The sequence below is a fragment of the Salvelinus namaycush genome, chromosome 41, assembly GCF_016432855.1.
Source record: "Salvelinus namaycush isolate Seneca chromosome 41, SaNama_1.0, whole genome shotgun sequence".
Classification (NCBI taxonomy): Eukaryota; Metazoa; Chordata; class Actinopteri; order Salmoniformes; family Salmonidae; genus Salvelinus; species Salvelinus namaycush.
This window is the reverse complement of record NC_052347.1, coordinates 2,538,501-2,558,228: the sequence shown is the minus strand read 5'-3', so window position 1 is coordinate 2,558,228 and position 19,728 is coordinate 2,538,501. Positions and strand designations below refer to the sequence as shown.

Here is a 19,728-nt window from a genome sequence, read left to right as displayed (position 1 = left end):
ACTGATATTGCGCGATTAGGCCAGGCTCACAGTCGGCATTCCAATTCGTCCCAAAGGTGTTTGATGGAGTTGAGGACAGGGCTCCGTGCAGGCCAGTCAAGTTCTTCCACACTAATCTCGTCAAACATTTTCTCTATGGACCTCGCTTTGTGCACGGGGGCATTGTTATGCTGAAACACGAAAGGGCCTTCCCCACACTGTTGCCACAAAATTGTAAGCACAGAATCGCTTAGAATGTCATTGTATGCTATAGCGTTAAGATTCCCCTTCACTGAAACTAAGGAGCCTAGCCCAAACCATGAAAAACAGCCCCAGACCATTATTCCTCCTCCACCAAACTTTAGAGTTGGCACTGTGCAGTCGGGCAGGTAGCGTTCTCCTGGCATCCGCCAAACCCAGATTCGCCCGTCAGAATGCCAGATGATGAAGCGTGATTCATCACTCCAGAGAACAGGTTTCCATTGCTCCAGAGTCGAATGGCGGCGAGCTTTACACCACTCCAACCGACGCTTGGCATTGCGCATGGTGATCTTAGGCTTGTGTGCGGCTGCTCGGCCATGGAAACCCATTTCACGAAGCTCCAGATGAACAGTTCTTGTGCTGATGTTGCTTCCAGAGGCAGTTTGGAACTCGGTAGTGAGTGTTGCAACCGAGGACAGAGGACTTTTACATGCTACGCACTTCAGCACACGGTGGTCCCGTTCGGTGAGCTTGTGTAGCCTACCACTTCGCGGCTGAGCCGTTGTTGCTCCTAGACGTTTCCACTTCACAATAACATCACTTACAGTTGACCTTGGCAGCTCTAGCAGGGCAGAAATTTGACGAACTAACTTGTTGGAAAGGTGGCATCCTATGACGGTGTCACGTTGAAAGTCACTGAGCTCTTCAGTAAGGCCATTCTACTGCCAATGTTTGTCTATGGGGGTTGCACGGCTGTGTGCTTCATGTTATACACCTGTCAGCAACAGGTGTGGCTGAAATAGCCGAATCCACTCATTTGAAGGGGTGTCCACATACTTTTGTATATATAGTGTATAAATGGAGCTTCCTGGGTGACAAATACATGTGAACATCTCAAATCAACATCTTAGAATAGAAATGTCACACTATAAACTATTCGTCACCAGTCTTGAAAGCTAGAGGCCAAGTTGGCAAGGCTACCTTTGGTTGCCAACCATAAAACCTGAACAACGCAACACATTTATATGAACTGAAACACTTGGAGATTTCTGTATTTGTCTACTTCCCATGAAAGAGGAAAAAAAAATGAAGGGTTATCCGTCTGATGGTGTTTCTACAAAACACACACAACTACGCAAACACAGACACAAATAGACCACAGTTCAGGGTTATCAGCCCACTGGTGTTCTCTACATAGACCCTTAACCTCAGCGGTGTGATACCGCTAGCCTGATTTGCTGAATGGGCAAACTAACACCCCCTTCCCGCTCTATCCTGCCATACATCTTTCTACTGTTTTCTCCTCACTATCTGTCAGAATCCTGTCTCCCCCCCGATAGGCCCACTCCTCTTACCATCCCTCTGTTTTAATCTTCTTCTCCTTTCGTGGTGCCCCTTTTCCAAGGCCTCTCCAATATCTTCATGTATATTTTCCCTCTCTGTTCTCTCTCTCCTCCCCTCACTACTTCATGTAGTAAGTGATGATCTCGTTGAGTCAGATATTGAGTGTGCTGTACCTCCGTTCCACTGGCCATCGATTCATTGACTTCTAACTCTCCCTAAAGCAGATTGATGAAGGTGAAGAAAAATTGAAGACAAGACACCCCTCACCACACAGTCCCCACCGAGACGCCTCAGAATCCCAAATGATGTCCCCCCTCGGGGCAAGAGAAACATTCGATTAGCTCGTTAGCTTGAATTAGTTAATTGTTTTCCTATCAGGAGGTTAAGTCTCCACATGGTCGCCGAGGGGTGAAGGCTAGGACCTCTCCTGTTAAACCACAGTACAGCACATGCCTCCGAGGCTGTGAAACATCCCTAAGTTAGCCCTTAAATGTACAGTTGAAGTCGGAATCTATTATCTATTTTGTGAAGTGCACCAGTCCCTCCTGCAGCAAAGCACCCCCACAACATGATGCTGCCAACCCCGTGCTTCATGGTTGGGATGGTGTTCTTCAGCTTGCAAGCCTCCCCCTTTTTTCCTCCAAACATAACGATGGTCATCATGCCAAACAGTTCTATTTTTGTTTCATCAGACCAGACGACATTTCTCCAAAAAGTACAATCTTTGTCCCAATGTGCAGTTGCAAACCGTAGTCTGGATTTTTTTTATGGCGGTTTTGGAGCAGTGGCTTCTTCCTTGCTGAGCGTTCTTTCAGGTTATGTCAATATAGGACTCGTTTCACTGTGGGTATAGATACTTTTGTACCTGTTTCCTCCAGCATCTTCACAAGGTCCTTTGCTGTTGTTCTGGGATTGATTTGCACTTTTCGCACCATAGTACGTTCACTTACAGTTGAAGTCGGAAGTTATGTAAACTTCCGACTTCAACTGTACGTCAATGAAAACAATGAGAAATTGTAAAAGGCAACCGTGGAACATGGCGCCCCCTCTGAACACTGTGTGTGGACACGCTGTTCTCTGGTCGAACATCCCTCCTCTATAATGTCATAAAGTCATGGCCCCAAAATGGCCAGCCAGTTAGCGCTGAAACCCACTGTGTCGCCTGCTGACTGTGCACCACGCAACCGAGACCAGGCGAGAGGTCACCCAGACCCATGGTGGTGCCACTCTGAGCAGGCCTCTCATTGGCTATCTACAGGGCTACTCCCAGCAGTCCTGTGGGCTACCCATGGAGTCCCTCTCTCTACTCAGCGGAATATCAGATCACGCAGGAGAGGCTTGTGTCAGCAGATCACCTAAGGCCCGTCAGATTCACCATCAGGCCACCATCCCTCCCCCATGTGACCCTCACTGAGGCGAGGAAGGGCAACACGGGGAAATGTTGTAGGCGACGTTCCACTAACGGCCAAGAGGTACGATGACAACAGAAACACCATTCGCTGACAGAGACAGCAACATAGCAGTCATCGCTTTCAAAGCCTTTTGAAATAATGTTTCCCCATAAGAGCGCTACTAAGTAATGGCGTTTCGAAGAATCAATGTGAATTTCCCCCGAACATGCTTACTCATCCTCTCTAATGTAAAGATACCTGGAAAAACATGTTTGTTTACACACACATCCATTATGCAAGCCCCTTATATCAGTTCACCACATCTCCATGCAGCTTTGAGGCACTGCAGGCATTCTTTTTATGGAGAGGAAGGAGGGTTACACAGTACGTGACTGACCTGGTTGGCATTTGAAGCCTGAGCGGTGCGGTAACATTGGGCTGGGAATATGATGTGGGACGGGGGAGCGGCTGGTATTATGGGCTCATAACGGTGATGCATGAGAAGAAAGCAGAGGGTAACATTTAAAGCTCCAAATGCCAACCTCGGTTATGAGGGATGTCGGGAGTGCATCACTCACTCCGAGGCATCGTCTGCTGAGAGAGAGAGAGAGAGAGAGAGAGAGAGAGAGAGAGAGAGAGAGAGAGAGAGAGAGAGAGAGACGAGGGAGAGGGGGCGGTTAATGATATCATCCAAGTATAAAGACAAAATTCAATGAAGGGAGACAGTGAAAAGAAAGACACACAGAGATGCCACAAAGAAATACACTTGGAAACTTTCTGATGCCTGTACTAGGAGGGAGGGCTTGAACCCCATTGTGGAGGCAGTGTGTTGTTGTGGGGGGTGTAGGAGGGTAGTGGGGGGGGGGGGGGGGGGGGGGTAGAGGGTTGTCCCTGTGGTCAGTTGACCCTGCCTGGCCTAGGGAAGACTAATGGTTGCAGCAGGAGGGCCATCCAGCCGGTCGGGCCGCTCACTGACATTCATGCATAAGGCCCTAATGAGCATTGACCCCCAGGGGTCAGGGGTAACCAGGCCCGGGGGGGGGGGGGGGGGGGGGGGGGGGCTGACAGTGGGCCGTTCCGCCTAGCCTACTCCCTCTGTAACCCCAGCCTATCCAAACAGCTCTCAAAGACCTCCAACCCCCCCGTGACACAAGATGGAAGAGCTCACCCCAGGAACATTCCTGTCTTATCGGTCTGGACTCCATGGGGGTCCCACAGTAGAATGGAGGAGAGGGGGTGAAGGAGGGGATTATGGAGAGGTCCAGAGTATAGTCCCAAATTAAAGGGGGGAAGCGGGGGGAAGCGGGGTGAAGACAAATTTATATTTTTTGGTTAAGTGAGAAATCTCCCAACTTAATTTGAGTGGTCGGGGGATAATTTTGCTATCGGAGTCCAAACAACAGTGCATAGGCAGGGCAATTCAAGCAAAGCCAATATGCAGTAATAATGTATTGGGCTTATAGCTTGCTGCACAAACTCATTGCTAAAGTACTGTTCTTAATTGGTTAAGAGCTCGGCTTGCATGCTGACGCAGATAGTGATCTTGATGCAGAAAAGGTTGGTGACCACCGGTCTAACGTCTATAGTTGTGTGTGACTGTCTGTCTGCGTGCGATGTGTGTGTTTGTGCGTGCACACATTGTCAACATGAGACAAGCACTGACAAAAAGGCTGTCACGCTCTGCATGGCATCTAGGGAAAGCAGGACGAGGGTGAAGCAGGCGGCTGTACTCAGTATAACTAGTACATCACCATAGAGACAGACAAACAGACAGGCAGCGAGAAAGACAGACGGACAGACATAGCGGAAAGAGTGCACCCGCAGTGACAGTGATAGCTCCCGACACCAGACCTAAAAAGATCAGGGCAACCCTCGAGAACGGGTGGCAGGGGAGGGATAGAGCGATGCCTTGGGGGAGGGAATAGAGGACGGAGTGAGTGAAGGAGAGGGAGGGAGTTGGTAACTAAACGGGACATCACGGATTTGAGGATGAGGAGGAGCTCAGAGGAGTACGTATCGATAGAAAGATGATGAGCGATGTAGAATGGGTACGGCGGGCCCCTAGAGGGAGAACCAGGCACTCAGGACACGTCGTCCTTGGGAACAGCACGATTGATGGGAATAGAGTGATAAAAATCACACACACAAATACACACACCTGCTCCCTCCATCTCAACATTTCCTCACTCCCTCCTTCTCCACAGGTCTTTATTCCTCTCCATCCCACCAGCTCTCCTCATAGTCGAAGTGTCAAGACGCGTTCTGTCTCCTAGAGATGAACGTACTTTGGTGCGAAAAGTGATAATCAATCCCAGAACAGCAGCAAAGGAGCTTGTGAAGATGCTGGAGGAAACGGGTACAAAAGTATCTGTATCCACAGTAAAACGAGTCCTATATCGACATAACCTGAAAGGCCGCTCAGCAAGGAAGAAGCCACTCCTCCATAAAAAAGCCAGACTACGGTTTGCAACTGCACATGGGGACAAAGATTGTACTTTTTGGAGAGATGTCCTCTGGTCTGATGACACAAAAATAGAACTGTTTGGCCATAATGACCATCGTTATGTTTGGAGGAAAAAGGGTGAGGCTTGCAAGTCGAAGAACACCATCCCAAACGTGAAGCACAGGGGTGGCAGCATCATGTTGTGGGGGTGCTTTGCTGCAGGAGGGACTGGTGGAAAATGATGTGGATATATTGAAGCAACATCTCAAGACATCAGTCAGGAAGTTAAAGCTTGGTCGCAAATGGGTCTTCCAAATGGACATGACCCCAAGCATACTTCCAAAGTTGTGGCGAAATCCCTTAAGGACAACAAAGTCAAGGTATTGGAGTGGCCATCACAAAGCACTGACCTCAAACCTATAGAAAATTTGTGCGCAGAACTGAAAAAGCATGTCTGAGCAAGGAGGCCTACAACCTGACTCAGTTACACCAGCTCTGTCAGGAGGAATGGGCCAAAATTCACCCACCTTATTATGGGAAGCTTGTGGAAGGCTACCCGAAATGTTTGACCCAAGTTAAAAAATTTGAACGCAATGCTACGAAATACTATTTGAGTGTATGTAAACTTCTGACCCAGTGGGAATGTGATGAAAGAAATAAAAGCTGAAATAAATCATTCTCTCTACTATTATTCTGACATTTCACATTCTTAAAATAAAGTGGTGATCCTAACTGACCTAAGACAGGGAATTTTTACTCGGATTAAATGTCAGGAATTGTGAAAAACTGAGTTTAAATGTATTTGGCTAAGGTGTATGCAAACTTCCGACTTCAACTGTATGTGTGCGCATTTGTGTACGATGCCCAATATTCTTGCCTTTTAGCTGGCGTGTGTTTTTTCAAATTAGTATAAGTTGGTGCGTACATCTGCACCAGAATGCGCGTGTGTGTCCGCGAGCACGTCCGCGACCACTCCGTCTCCTCGCCTACAGCCTGATGTGGGAGACTAGGCCTTCCTCCAAGGCTGCTTCTCATACCACTGCTGAGAAAGTACAGACACCATGCCATCCACCGTCCTGTCCTTCAGAGTGTTCCCACCATCGCCTCCTCCTCCAGGCTCCACTATAGGCTTGTCCAGAGCATCCTGGAGCTCCTCCTATACTTGGGGTACGGGGAACACCGTGGCGTTTTGGGAACATGTGGGTGCAACATGGCGAGTTGACATCTGGTTTCCCTTACGTATTTGAGTAGTGTCAGTGTCATGGAATCTTCTCTGCTGTAGATTCAACACTTAGACCAATCCTAGATGTTAAAGAGTGAGAAAATGTCAGGTGAAATCTGGAAAGAATCCCACTTGATGCCCAGAAATGAAGTATAATATCTGACTGAAGTAAGCAATGGGTATAACAATCATTTTCCTTCTTCATGTAAGTACACATGCCATTCAAAAAGGCATCTGCAGTATGCCTGAGGAAATGAACACTGCAAGTAGCCTGTCCATGAATAAGTGGTCATATAGTTGAAAGGTCTATGATTGACAGAACCCATGATCTGCCAGTATAAAGCAAGGCCTCTCCAGGCATTATAACACCTTGCTAAATCAGTCTAATCCTTCAAATTATAATGATTTTTTTTTAACTCTGCTTTCCATTGTTCAGACTTGTTTTTTATCAAACGGTGGGCCGGAGCCAAATCCTGCCGGGTCATGGGTTACGACTGGAGAGTTGTGACTGGAAACAGGCCTCTTGTTTCTGTGGTGGTGGGTCACAAGACACATGCGGCTTGAAGTGTGTGTGTCTCTGTGCGAGTGTGTGCGCGTGCCGGTTTCAAATGTGTGTGTGTCGGCTTCAAATGTATGTGTGTGTGTGTGTCTGTGCACAAGCTTGTGCTTGTGTGTAATCCATACACACTCCATCACCTACAGCACATCAATGTGGGTGGTGCTTTACTAAGCAATGGAATGGGGGAATCCCATCCCCGCTACCTTCCATTGTCCCTATCGGTCCTTTCCTTTCCCCCCTCTGCTCCGCTCTGCTGAGCTGGGTGGTAGTTGAGGAACATGTGTTTGTATTTATCTGGCACTGACTGGAGCCTTTGTCTGGGCCGTTCATTAATCAACAGACCCAGGCGGAGAAAGAGAACAGACAAAAGCAGGGGAGACAGTTGGAAAGAGGGAGGTGTGTGTGGGGGGGAGGGAGGAGGTGTGTGTGTGTGTGTGTGTGTGTGTTTGTGTGTGTGTGTGTGTGTGCGCGCTCACTTTAAAGAAGTTGACCGGAGAACATGTCAGCCAGGAGAAAAACATTTACAGATATCTTGCACGAGTCAATCAACTGAAATGGTTACGGCGGTTGACATTTCAAAGTGTCAAGTTGTGAGGCAAAGCATTTTGAGTGGAGTCAAGCGTGGTCTGCTTTGCTCGTCTGACTACTACTCTCCTCTCGGTGTCTCCACCTGTCGTGTGTGTGTGAAGGTGATCGAACACGGTACCACTCAGCAAATACACAGCACCCCCCTCCCCTCAGCACCTGTTTGACCCAAATGCAATGGCACCATTTGTCAGCAGATACTTGGTACACTAGCTAGCCCTTATAGCTAATATACTACCATGCTGCTATGTATACATGCAATGCATGCTACCTCTCTACAAATGATACAGGGCTCCTCTCAAAAATTCTTCAACTCAAACATGAAAATACAACCAAATGCATTTATATTTCCTCCTACAAGCATATCTGTGAAAATATGAAACATTTGTGTACGGAAAGTCAAAGTGGGTAGGCAGTAAGTAGCTCACAGAAACACACACACACACACACACACACACACACACACACACACACACACACACACACACACACACACACACACACACACACACACACACACACACACACACACACACACACACACACACAGCTGAGTAAGCTCCCATCCCCGTTAGTCGTGCTAAATCCAGCCATGTACATCTCTTTAATGGTGTCCCATTGATCCACTATGCACGTGACTCATCGATCCCCTACTGTCAAACAGCCCCTGGAGACCGGCTAACTCCTGAGTTAGGGCAGGTGTCGCTGCTTACACGGACAGTCATTTACATTTGGTGTGTCTATTGGTATTTGAATAGGTGTGCCAAGTGCTATTTTGTGTCGAAATATGTGTGTTGGAAGTTGCTATTCCCGCGAGATGTGTGCTTTTGTATTTTGTGTCAACAATCCTTGTAAGTATCTGACGAGATATGGGGCGGCAGGTAGCCTAGTGGTTCGAGCATTGGGCCAGTAACCGAAAGGTTGCTAGATCGAATCCCTGAGCTGACGAGGTAAAAATCTGTCGTTCTGCCTCTGAACAAGGCAGTTAACCCACCGTTCCTAGGCCGTCATTGAAAATAAGAGCGTGTTCTTAACTGACTTGCCTAGTTACATAAAGGTGTAAAAAAATGTCATTATTAAAGTTAAATAAAGGATACATTGAAAATGCAGGCGTAGACAATAACCTACAACACCCTTAAACATTGTAAACAACATGTAATAACAGTTACAGTGGTTCTTGTATTAACTTCTTCTTCTTTGGTTCCGTCTAAAGCAACTTGAGCATCGGTTCAATTCGGCTGCCATCTGGCTTAAGGTCATTATTATGTGGGAACCCAGAGAGAGACAGACCAGAGCATCAAACTGAAGGCATGACTAATCTCCTCATTTTAGCTCAAACTGTATTGTCTAAACTCCTGAAAGTGGGGCAGCGATTGAATCAACCGCAATGAAAAATGTAAGCCCCCTCCGGCACCTAGGAATATGAATACTGAGAACTTCATAGAGAAGAACCCGCTTCCCCTCCCTCACTCCCTCCCTCCCCTTCCCAGATTGTTATGTACTACTGGCAGGGAGGAGATGTCCATCTCCCACAACCAATGTAGACATCTCATGTAACCCTGCTATCAGGTCTAACGTGTTAAAGGTGAGGGGAGGTGATGATGTCGGACTCTGGTGAAGGGTAGATGGGTCCGGTATTCTGAACGCGCGTGTGCTCCGGGGTTTTGTGGATTCAGGGTGGACCCTTCCTAGCGGAAGCAGGAACTACCTCTCAGTCTCTCTCTACAGGGTGCCAGAATCAGGCATGATGAAACCTAACAGCAAGTGCTCGCTCACACTGACGCAACCCACAAGGTTAACACCCCCCCCCAAAAAAAAGAAAACGCCTGGCTACCATGGCCCGTCAGACCGTAACATCCTCTTCTCCAATAGAGAGTAGCTGATGGATGAGAGAGTAATAGCAGTAAATGTAGGGCATTATCAGAATAATTACAAAAAGTCACATTAACTGAATGGAACAAATGGAGCTTCTGGCTCATTTGACTGTCCGCGCACATTACTGCAGCTAATAGGAGAGCAGAAAGAGATTACCCACCACCGACGTTATGATAGTCACAGGAAGGAAGAGATAGTCTTCAGAGTTTTGGTCTGTTAAATCTATGGGGGGGGGGGGGATTTCTGATAAATTGACACAAAATGTTCTGTAAAAATCCCACAAGTTTAAGCTTGGGAATATTGGAAATTGTGTCCGTAGATTCTTTAGGTAAGAGTTGCTTTATGCCTAGGGCAAAACTTTAGAAGTTCATCACGGATACACCAATTTCCATGGCTGATTGGAGCACGGTGCTGGCCACACACCATTCATGGTAGTATTTTGGCAATGGCCACATACTGAAAATGTATGAGTTATGAGCAAACTGGCATTGGATAAAAGTCTGCTAAATGATCATATTATATAAAAATGGGTCATTCGGGTTGCAAACTACAGAACCAGTCCAGTTCTTTTCCACACAGCACTCAATTAGGAGTTTGGCTGCATTGCAAACCACAGCCAGACCAGTTATCCAACCAACTCATCCCGACCAGAACACATCAGAACAAGCACCACGGGGCTTCTTACCAGAGCCAACCAAACGGAGGAGAGGAGAGGAGGAGAGAAGAGGCCAGGCTAGGCAAGCCTAGGCGTGGTTGGCCTGGAATCACTTCAAGCCCATACACAGTCATCAAGTTTCAGGTTCCTGGCAGTGGAGTACCTGCTCTCTCCATCATTAAGTGACAGATGAGTAGGGGATGCCAGGTTAAGGCCCAGGAGAAGCCAGGCCTATTAAAAAAAGGAAAAGGCCAATGCATTTAGCAGTGGTAATAAAGTGGCGTTGCGGTGAGCGGTGGTTCCATGTTAGCTTCCAAACCTGCAGCCTGATCAAAGGCAGCGCCCACAGCCTGTTGGAAAATATTTGATCAGGTTATTTTATTAAGTAAGAGCTCGTCTTTCACTAATACTCTGTCTACCTTTCTAGATGCTTGTGCTACGTACCGCTGCCACCCATAGATGTGCCATACCATTGCCAAGGACACAGTGTTATCGCTCCATACAACTACTCTGCCAGATATCATTGCGCAACACTGGTTTCAATATTATAAAAGGACTAGATACTACCTCCCCATACATCTGCTTAATATTACCACTCTGTTGCGGCTCTGACTTGCTAGTCCATGTAAAACATTTCCTGGAACTTCTCCATACTACTGTTGCTCGACACTGATTGGTTTGAAATCATTCTAAAACCTGGCACCACACATGCACTACTCCTAAAGGGCAAGCCAACAAGAGAGGATTGGGTTTCCACTTATTTCTACAGTGACAATTACCTCACCTTTGTTCAACGCCACTGGCAATGAGTGTTTTCCAATTATACAACTGGCAAACGGAGCGTGACTGCCAATGCGTTTTTTGGCAAATGACAACTGACGAAAACGCAGCAGAAGACGAGACATCTTTCTAAGACCGGCCGAATCAAATCAACCTGGAGCCTTCAGTACTAGCCAGGACAGGGCAGCCATCCACCCAGCTGTCCCAACTGTCTGACTCCAAGGACCAACCTAATCGAGTTGCCGTCACAACGTGGCTTCCGTCAACACGGTGTTAAACAACGCTTCATTCTAGCTCAACTGGGATTGTTGGACCATGGAGGCTGTGCTAGAAGCGATCTCGCAGGACATTTAGAGTCAGAGGGGTTTGGTTTGTGAGCCAATGAGTTGGTCTTGGGAAATGGGAGGGGGTGTAACGTAGAGTGAGGCAGGTCCTTAGGGATAAATGGGGGGGGAATATATAAATACAGTATATATATAGTGCCTTTAGAAAATATTCAGATGCCTTTGACTTTTTCCACATTGTGTTACGTTGCAGCCGTATTCTAAAATGGATTAAAATCAATACAAATCCTCAGCAATCTACACACAGCACCCCATAATGACAAAGCCTAAACAGTTTTTTTTAGATTGACCTTATTTACATAAGTATTCAGACCCTTTGCTATGAGACTCGGGGAATTAAGGCTGTATATTAGGAGACCCATTAGCTGACGCCACAACGTCAGCTAATCTTCCTGGAACACTGGCCCTTTAAGACCAACGGCATAGCAGGGAGACCCGGTTACCGTGTACTTGGCGACAGGCCGGGCTGCGTTGCTGTGTCTGAGACTGGCGGGAAGACTTGAAGGAGGGACGACAGGAGGGTAGGGAGTTTGTTTTAATTTCCCTGCGCCAAAGTCCGGTAGCGCGGGGAGAGGGACGGACTCAGACGAAAGAGGAACTGCAGACTTCTTACTTCTGCAAAACAACCGTTGAAATAACCCCTCCCGTTCTACCCCATTTGTTATTTTGAATATTTCATCAGTCAGACGAGGACTGAGGAGGGTGTAGGACTGGGAAGATCCAGGATCCAGGCACACCCACTCTGACCCCAAGTCACCCCAGAAACTAGACAAAAAGGAAGTGTGAGAGGATGGCAGTAGGGTGTGTGTGTGTGTGTGTGTCAGTGATTTTCAGCGCTGCTGGGCGGAGCCTCACTAACTGATCGTTATCTAACCTATCTGAATGGGTCTCTTCTCGCTGCTGCAGCACGACTGGCAGGCAGGACTGATCCAAGCCAAGTCTGATGGGCAGATGTTGCTACAGCAGCTGCATCGCATCATGCCTGAAACCGTGACAAAGAATGCCGAGCGCGCACTGCAAGCTGTGCTCATGGTCACAAGATACCCACACTGCTTTCAAGGAGTAGTGGGGGACATTGATGTGCTAGACACAAAGTCGCATGCACACGCACAAACACACACACACACACACACACACACAACTATGCACATTCAGACAGAAGGACGAACACAGATGCACAATCCAAAAAATTAAACTGACCAACTCATCGATGTACAGTATATCCCCCACTTAAGAGAAAAGAGAGAGACACACACACACACACACACACACACACACACACACACACACACACACACACACACACACACACACACACACACACACACACACACACACACACACACACACACACACACACACACACACACACACACACACACACACACACACACACACACACACATATCCAGAAGGATGTGTCACTAATTCAACATTGTGTGTAATCTCTGGGGCAAGGGGAGCAGAGCAGATCAGGGGAGGACTGCTTATTGAACCAAACCAGAGTCCTCTGTCCTCTCCAGGCTGTAACAGACCACACGCAGCCCCTTCCTCCTCTTCTAGTGGTCGCACTGATTCAAATCACACCCTCTCCACCAAGGTAACTAGCCAAGCTGTGTCCCTTTCACTCTAGGGCACCAACTTGGATTTTCCACACTTCAAGTGAAAGTGGAGTGGGGCGTGTGCGGCCTGCACCAAGATCTCATAGTTTCACGTCAAAATGTGACCCGTTATGGATGAACGTCTATTTTTGAGAGATTAATTCCACGTGGTTACACGGTTAATTCCACCCGGGTACAGGGCTCAAACAGAAACAACTCAACGGGTTAAGTTTAGGTATTAATCCCCAAAGTGGGTAAGATCACTTAAAACTAAATAAAGCTTAAAGAAGGCTTAAAGAAGGCTTAAAACTAAATAATTTTAAAAATGTGATGTTTCCATCAAGTATTCCCCTGGCTTGCTAGAGCATTGTGAACTGCTGTAGGTCAGTGGTCTGAGCAGCACGCTTCACCTCCGAGCATCATGAGTTCGCGCCAGTGCTGGGCAATAGTTTTTTCGTTTTTTGTGACCACCGAGGACGTTTTCTGGACCTTTCCAAACGTCCGAAATCGAAGTCAACTTCTAGTGATCTGCCTGGTGGGTGTGCGCATGTGTGTCTGAGAAGCTTCCCAGCTTTTCTGCTCTCTGAGCCCCTCTCCCACAACGGATTACGACAAAAGGCTGTCTGACCAAAAAGTCTAGTATTTATCCAACCACTGTGTGTGTGTGTGTGTGTGTGTGTGTGTGTGTGTGTGTGTGTGTGTGTGTGTGTGTGTGTGTGTAATGACTGTCCCTTACTTCAGAACGTAATTAGATGTAAAATTGGGACATCATTGCTAAAGCAGGCAAACGACCCAGAATACCTGGTGCTGTATCAACTGTCACCCACGGACAGCATCTTCTACTCATCAATTTATCCAAATGCATCGCAAATGTAACCAAGGACACAAGCACACAAAAAGACACACAATTGCAATTCAAATGCACACCCACTCATCTCCAATACACCGAGATAAAACACACAAGCAGACATAACAACGAAAGAGCCACTGAAGCAGCAGTCATCGCCGACTCTGTCAATACTTGGTGTTCCTCTAGACATGTTCTCTACCGTCTTAATCCAACCCCTCGAGGCCGACGCCAGATCAGATGCAGACTAGGTGCACAAACACATTGTGATTCAAGAATGTGGTTTACGAAACGTGAATAAATGTTTGTCATAGAGCTCGGAGTATCTGCTAACTACTTACTGTACCTTGACGTAACACAACAGCTGCATACAGAAGGGTGTGCTGAAAGGTATACTTGACACAATACTCTAAAAAACGGCCACACTGGACAATAGGGTGGTATTGCCACCGGTAGACCTACTGTAGAGATGGAAGAGGATGGCCAAAACGGTAGACAGAGGAAAGGGGGTTTAAGAGAGAGAATGTGAGAGGGGGTGGAAAAGAGAGCGTAGACAGAGAAAGGGGGTTTAAGAGAGAGAATGTGAGAGGGGGTGGAAAAGAGAGCGTAGACAGAGAAAGGGGGTTTAAGAGAGAGAATGTGAGAGGGGGTGGAAAAGAGAGCGTAGACAGAGAAAGGGGGTTTAAGAGAGAGAATGTGAGAGGGGGTGGAAAAGAGAGCGTAGACAGAGAAAGGGGGTTTAAGAGAGAGAATGTGAGAGGGGGTGGAAAAGAGAGCGTAGACAGAGAAAGGGGGTTTAAGAGAGAGAATGTGAGGGGGTGGAAAAGAGGGTAGACAGAGAAAGGGGGTTTAAGAGAGAGAATGTGAGAGGGGGTGGAAAAGAGAGGGTAGACAGAGAGATGGAGTACTTTAACTATTTGCACTTATGACATTTGTAATGTCTTTATTCTTTTGGAACTTTTGTGAGTATAAATGTTAAGTGTCAATTTTTATTGTTTATTATCTAGTTCACTAGCTCCTAATAAAGCCCTTAAATTGAATGTGTGTGAGTGAGTCAGTGTGAGAGAGAGAAAGTCTCAGTAACACAACACACATCAAAGAATGCTGTTAATGATTTTCTCAGAGTGAGCCCCCCAACACACACATTTGTGTGTTTATAAAATGGCATCCTCCACTGTCGAGAACCTGCTCTGCTCCACCTTTCCTGACAGGCGCTGAACAGAGAACCAAAACAAAGTAGCAGCCAAAATATTTGTTTGTGTGTGTGTGTGTGTGTGCACCCAGTTGCCCCCAGTTGCCCCCTATGACGTCCATAACTCTAAACGTGTGCCTGGTAATTAGGCCTTCCTCAGCTCAGAGAGGAAATCGTCACAGCCGGGTCACCTTCACTCTGACCTCCAGGAAGTATTTTTTTGTTCCCTGAGAACCCGTTGCTGTGTAACCCCTTCTGGGGCGGCAGTGACTGTGTGTGTGTGTGGCTACTTAAGTCATCAATCGGGGCTGTACTCCAGCCGAGTAGAGAGGAGCGAAGGCTCAGAAGAGGTAACACGTTATAATAAACTTCCGTTTACAAGAGTCTTGTACTGTAAGACACAGCGGCAAATTAATGAAAGATATTACAAAAAGTTGCACTAAATGAGCTAAAAATCATCTTAGCTGTATGCTAGGGCTGGGATGGTCCTGCTGAGGGAGGGGGAAACCTCTCCTTTCCTGAGTGTCTGACTGGGGAAGTCCCTGTTTAAACAAAGAGGGGAGGGGATCGCCCGGTCCAGCGGAGTTCCTAAGATATTGTCCCTAAGAACAGAACACTCCCAGAGGCCTCTTCAGCTCATGGGACTTCCTGTCACCACTCCGGCAGCTCCACCTCCGAGGATATCCTGCGTCTCCGGTCCTTTAAGTACCTCTGCTGCTACATTCTCCTTCCTCTTGGCTGGCGATAGGTGAAGAAAATACCCCCCGGGGCCGACCCTCACACTCATCGTGTATACAGACCAACTTCTTCCACAAGTACAGCACAGTGGACTGTATGTACCAAGTGCCATTAGAGGTAGATGGGCAGAATAGATCGGGTTTCGCTTGGCTGGACTCCCGTGAGAAGGATATCCTAGTGGACACTCTCACTCATCTCTTCTCCACCTCGAGCTAAAGATAGAGCAGCGAGCATGTTGACAACGACTGGATGTGGAGCCAGTGGGCTGGGCTCATGTGACCCAAGCCGACCCTCACTCTCATTTGAGTTTCTCACCCACCTACAGCGTCGGGCAGCACGTTGCCCAGGATTGGATGTACAGAGAGAGTGCCATTAGACATAGAAATGAAAGGAGAGAGGGAGGAGATGAGGACACGTGAGAAGAGAAACTTATCATCATCATCACACCCCCCCCCCCCCCATCTCCCTTCAGTGATGTTCTTTGGTATGTGGGAGTCACATGAGTCCATAGAGATGTGACAGGACATGAGGAAATGGATTTGATGAAAGAGCAGCGAGACGATGTGAGTCAACTGAGTCAACTGAGGACTAGAGAGGGAAGGAAGGAGCCCACGTTGGCTATGTGGCTGGATTCGTCTCTGCCTGGCCGTACGGGTAACGAGGCGGAGTACTGCGGGCGATGTAGTCAGGCGCGAATACAGGCCCTGGCCTGCGTCTGGAAATCAGGCATCCCCTGTGGGATACGAGTCACGAGTCGAGTGTACATGAGCACACACACACACACACAAAAAGGTAGACACACTCAGACATGCATATACCCCACACACACACAGTCTGTAATGCAGAGGCAGACACAATCAAGCATGCATACCAACACACATACCATACACTCAGACATGCATACAACCATACACTCAGACATGCATTAATAACACATCAGACAGGAGAGTGGCGCAGTTAGAAATATTGCACACCAACTTGAACAGGCAACCTCAAGCCCTCTAGCTCTGTGGCCCACACATTACACACTCAACTTCAGGGGTCCTTGGTTACACCCTCCTATCAGTGGAAGCTGCAGTGCTCAAATGGTACACGCTGCCCTTGGCGGCGCCGGTCGGCGTCGCACGCACGCACGCAGCGTTGACGGGTGCGCGTGAGGCAAGGCTACTCCAGTTGGAGTGACAACAGCGACTGAGGACAGAAACGGCAGCAGAGGACTGCAGGCAAGACAAACAGGACACTACAAGAGCCAGCAAGATTCCTCAAAAGCATCCGACACACACAGATAAACATGTACACCAGTAAACAGCGCTAAAACACTTCTGTTTGTGGTTGCACTATGACATTGCTCCACGGACACGACGCAAAGACTACGTTGGCACCAAAAGTTCCAAAACAAATACATTTTTAGTTAGAATGCAAAATTCACTGTTATTATTAAGAAATATTTGGTGCCATCATGGTGGATAGTTTGTCATACTCCCTCTATCTGTGGCTCTTCTCCCTGTCCTCCCCATTGTTATGATAATATCCCGAATGACTCTGTTCCCCAGGGGCTGGTGAGGCTTGGGAGGAGATGGGAGAGGAAGGGGGAGAACCATTGTACCCTTCATCTTTCGTTGTTGAGGGGAATCATAAATCATGGGACACGTTCATCCTCCCGCCCCCCCTCAGCCACCTGTTGGAGAACTCGCCCACTAAGGGCATTCCTCTCTCTACACCGTCGCTAGGGGGTGACGATGACGACGACAACCACGACAATGACTTTGCAAATCTATTCCCATGCAGGCTTGGGGAAGTCCAACTTTAACCCGAAGCTTATGAGGTACTAGGATCAGGATTTCCTTGCTTAGTTCTAGGCGGGGCTATAAGAGTTTAAAAGACACAAAACTGGTCCAGGAACAGCTTTAAATAGGGAGTTTAAAACCATATGAAGAGGGATTTGAATACTTGGAGTTGTGATGCCTTTAAAAGGGAGAGATCCGCAGTAGCGGGAAAGCGCATCATGACCAGCCCACCACCGTTGTTAGCCGAGCAGAGGAGCGTCGTGCAGCATGGTAAAATAAATAAAAAAGACAATATTGTGCTCTAACGCACGTTTATCGGAGAAGAAAACTGTGTTGTTTTCCGTAACTTTTTTTTGCTGTAATATCGCAAATGGACGTAGCCGTTTCACCATTACGGACTGCAGCTTTAAGCCTCGAAAAGTCTGACAAAACAGCATATAGTCCATTATCTGTTCTGGAGCTTGAAGTACTTATCAGACCACTCCACTGCCCTATCCTATAACCAACCCATTTCCTCTCCATCCCCTCCCACGCTTAGACAGCAGATTACTCTCTAGGTCTCATAGTTTCCCATAAAACCTACTTCCTGTGAATTGACCCAAAACACAGCGCTAATGACGCAACAGGGCAGAGGTCATGTGGATTTTAAAAAATACATTAAATAAATACACACACGCTACAGTTCAAACAATTTGGGGTCACTTAGAAATGTCCTTGTTTTTGAAAGTACATGGTTTCCTGGTGTTTGATGCCATTCCATTTACGCCGTTCCGGACATCATTATGAGCCTCTATTATGAGCTTCCAATGGTTAAAACAGTCAGTCTGGACAACCCCTCCCTCTCCAGTTAATGTCACCTCTCCCAGCTCTTACTGATACCTACCCATAAGCCCCCTCTCCTTCCATTTACTTTAACCAGCAACCTCACCCACTGAGCACCGACTGACACCAGACATCCGCAGATGTTGAAAAGACGTTGAAATTTGGCCTTGATGTTTAACGTCCACAGACGGACCGGACTGGAGCAAATCTGAACCAATCATAGACGTATGTTTTACAAGTTTAAATAGCACAGTTAGTAGAGAACAGTAGAGTACAGTACCACTGAATACAGTACAGTGAGTAGAGTACAATACTGAGTACACCAAAGTTACCAAAGTTTGCAGCTGCACAGTTTTTCCACCAAATTAGTTTTTGTACATTTTCCCGTTCAAATTCTTCAAAGTAGGCCTTGTGTATAGATGTGTCTGTTTTGGTCGACTTTTAAATCAATGTAGTTTTTGTTTGGCATTCATTGCAAAGGTGAAAAACTGAGTCAAAGCGTTACCGTAGAATTGCCCTTCGACAACGTAGATTTCCCATGTGAATAAGCACCCACATGCACGTCCACCGTGTGCCGCTGCAATTTCAAGCGCTAACAAATCAGAAGCACGCACGTAACAAAAGGTGCTAGCACATACATACACACAGCACATACATACACACAGCAGTACTGTACGCCAGGCGCTAATGAGTGAGGGATGAGCCCCGGGATGGCTGTGTGGAAAAACTGTGTCCCGCAGGCAACGCTCACTTTAAGTACTCAGGTCTGGATCACATCAAGCCGTTTAAACACCTGCCAATCACAACAACAAAGGAGCGCTTTACGAGTGTGGTTAAGACTCTCCTCTCGCTGCGACGTGTCTGAACGTGGGTGTTTAAAGGGGAAGGGAGGTAGATCACTATGGGTGACTCGGCAAAGGATGAATATTACAGGACTGGTTGATTGACAGCAGAAGTTGCATCTCATTAAGAGGATAGGAACACCGGGTTAGAGTGAAGGGTTGTGAGTCAAAACCTCTCCTTGCTATCCAGGATTTTAAATGGAAAAGTGTTGATGGAATTAAGAATCTCTTAAGTGTATCATTTTACAGTCTGCCATCGATTACCCGGCATTGTGTCTAGCGTAGCAATGGTTTTCCCGAGCTAAAACGAATGAGACGTGAGCGAGAACGAACCTGCTGCAGTGAGAGACTAAAATGGATAACCGTTCCAATAATGACAAGACCTTCAAAATGAATGAACCTATGAAAGGAATGACACCTATAAAGCATTTAATCTCTTTCAAACGACAAGACGTTTTTAAAGTGCCTTGTGTTGTGCGGTCCTCCATTTGGTGCAAGAGGAAGGGGAAAATTCCATCCCT

General features: G+C 47.2%; 1 protein-coding gene across 2 annotated transcripts in view; it reads right to left on the bottom strand.

Annotated features, from left to right (window-relative positions):
• Positions 1-19,728, bottom strand: part of LOC120034296 (retinoic acid receptor alpha-like) — a 177,925-nt gene that overhangs the window by 143,567 nt on the left and 14,630 nt on the right. Inside the window, exon 2 of one of the 2 annotated variants that reach the window (XM_038980797.1) lies at positions 3,313-3,509. The exons of the other annotated variant lie outside the window; for it this stretch is intronic. The gene's annotated coding sequence lies outside the window, so the exon portion shown is untranslated. The remainder of the gene's footprint in view (positions 1-3,312; positions 3,510-19,728) is intronic. 2 annotated transcript variants of the gene reach the window in all.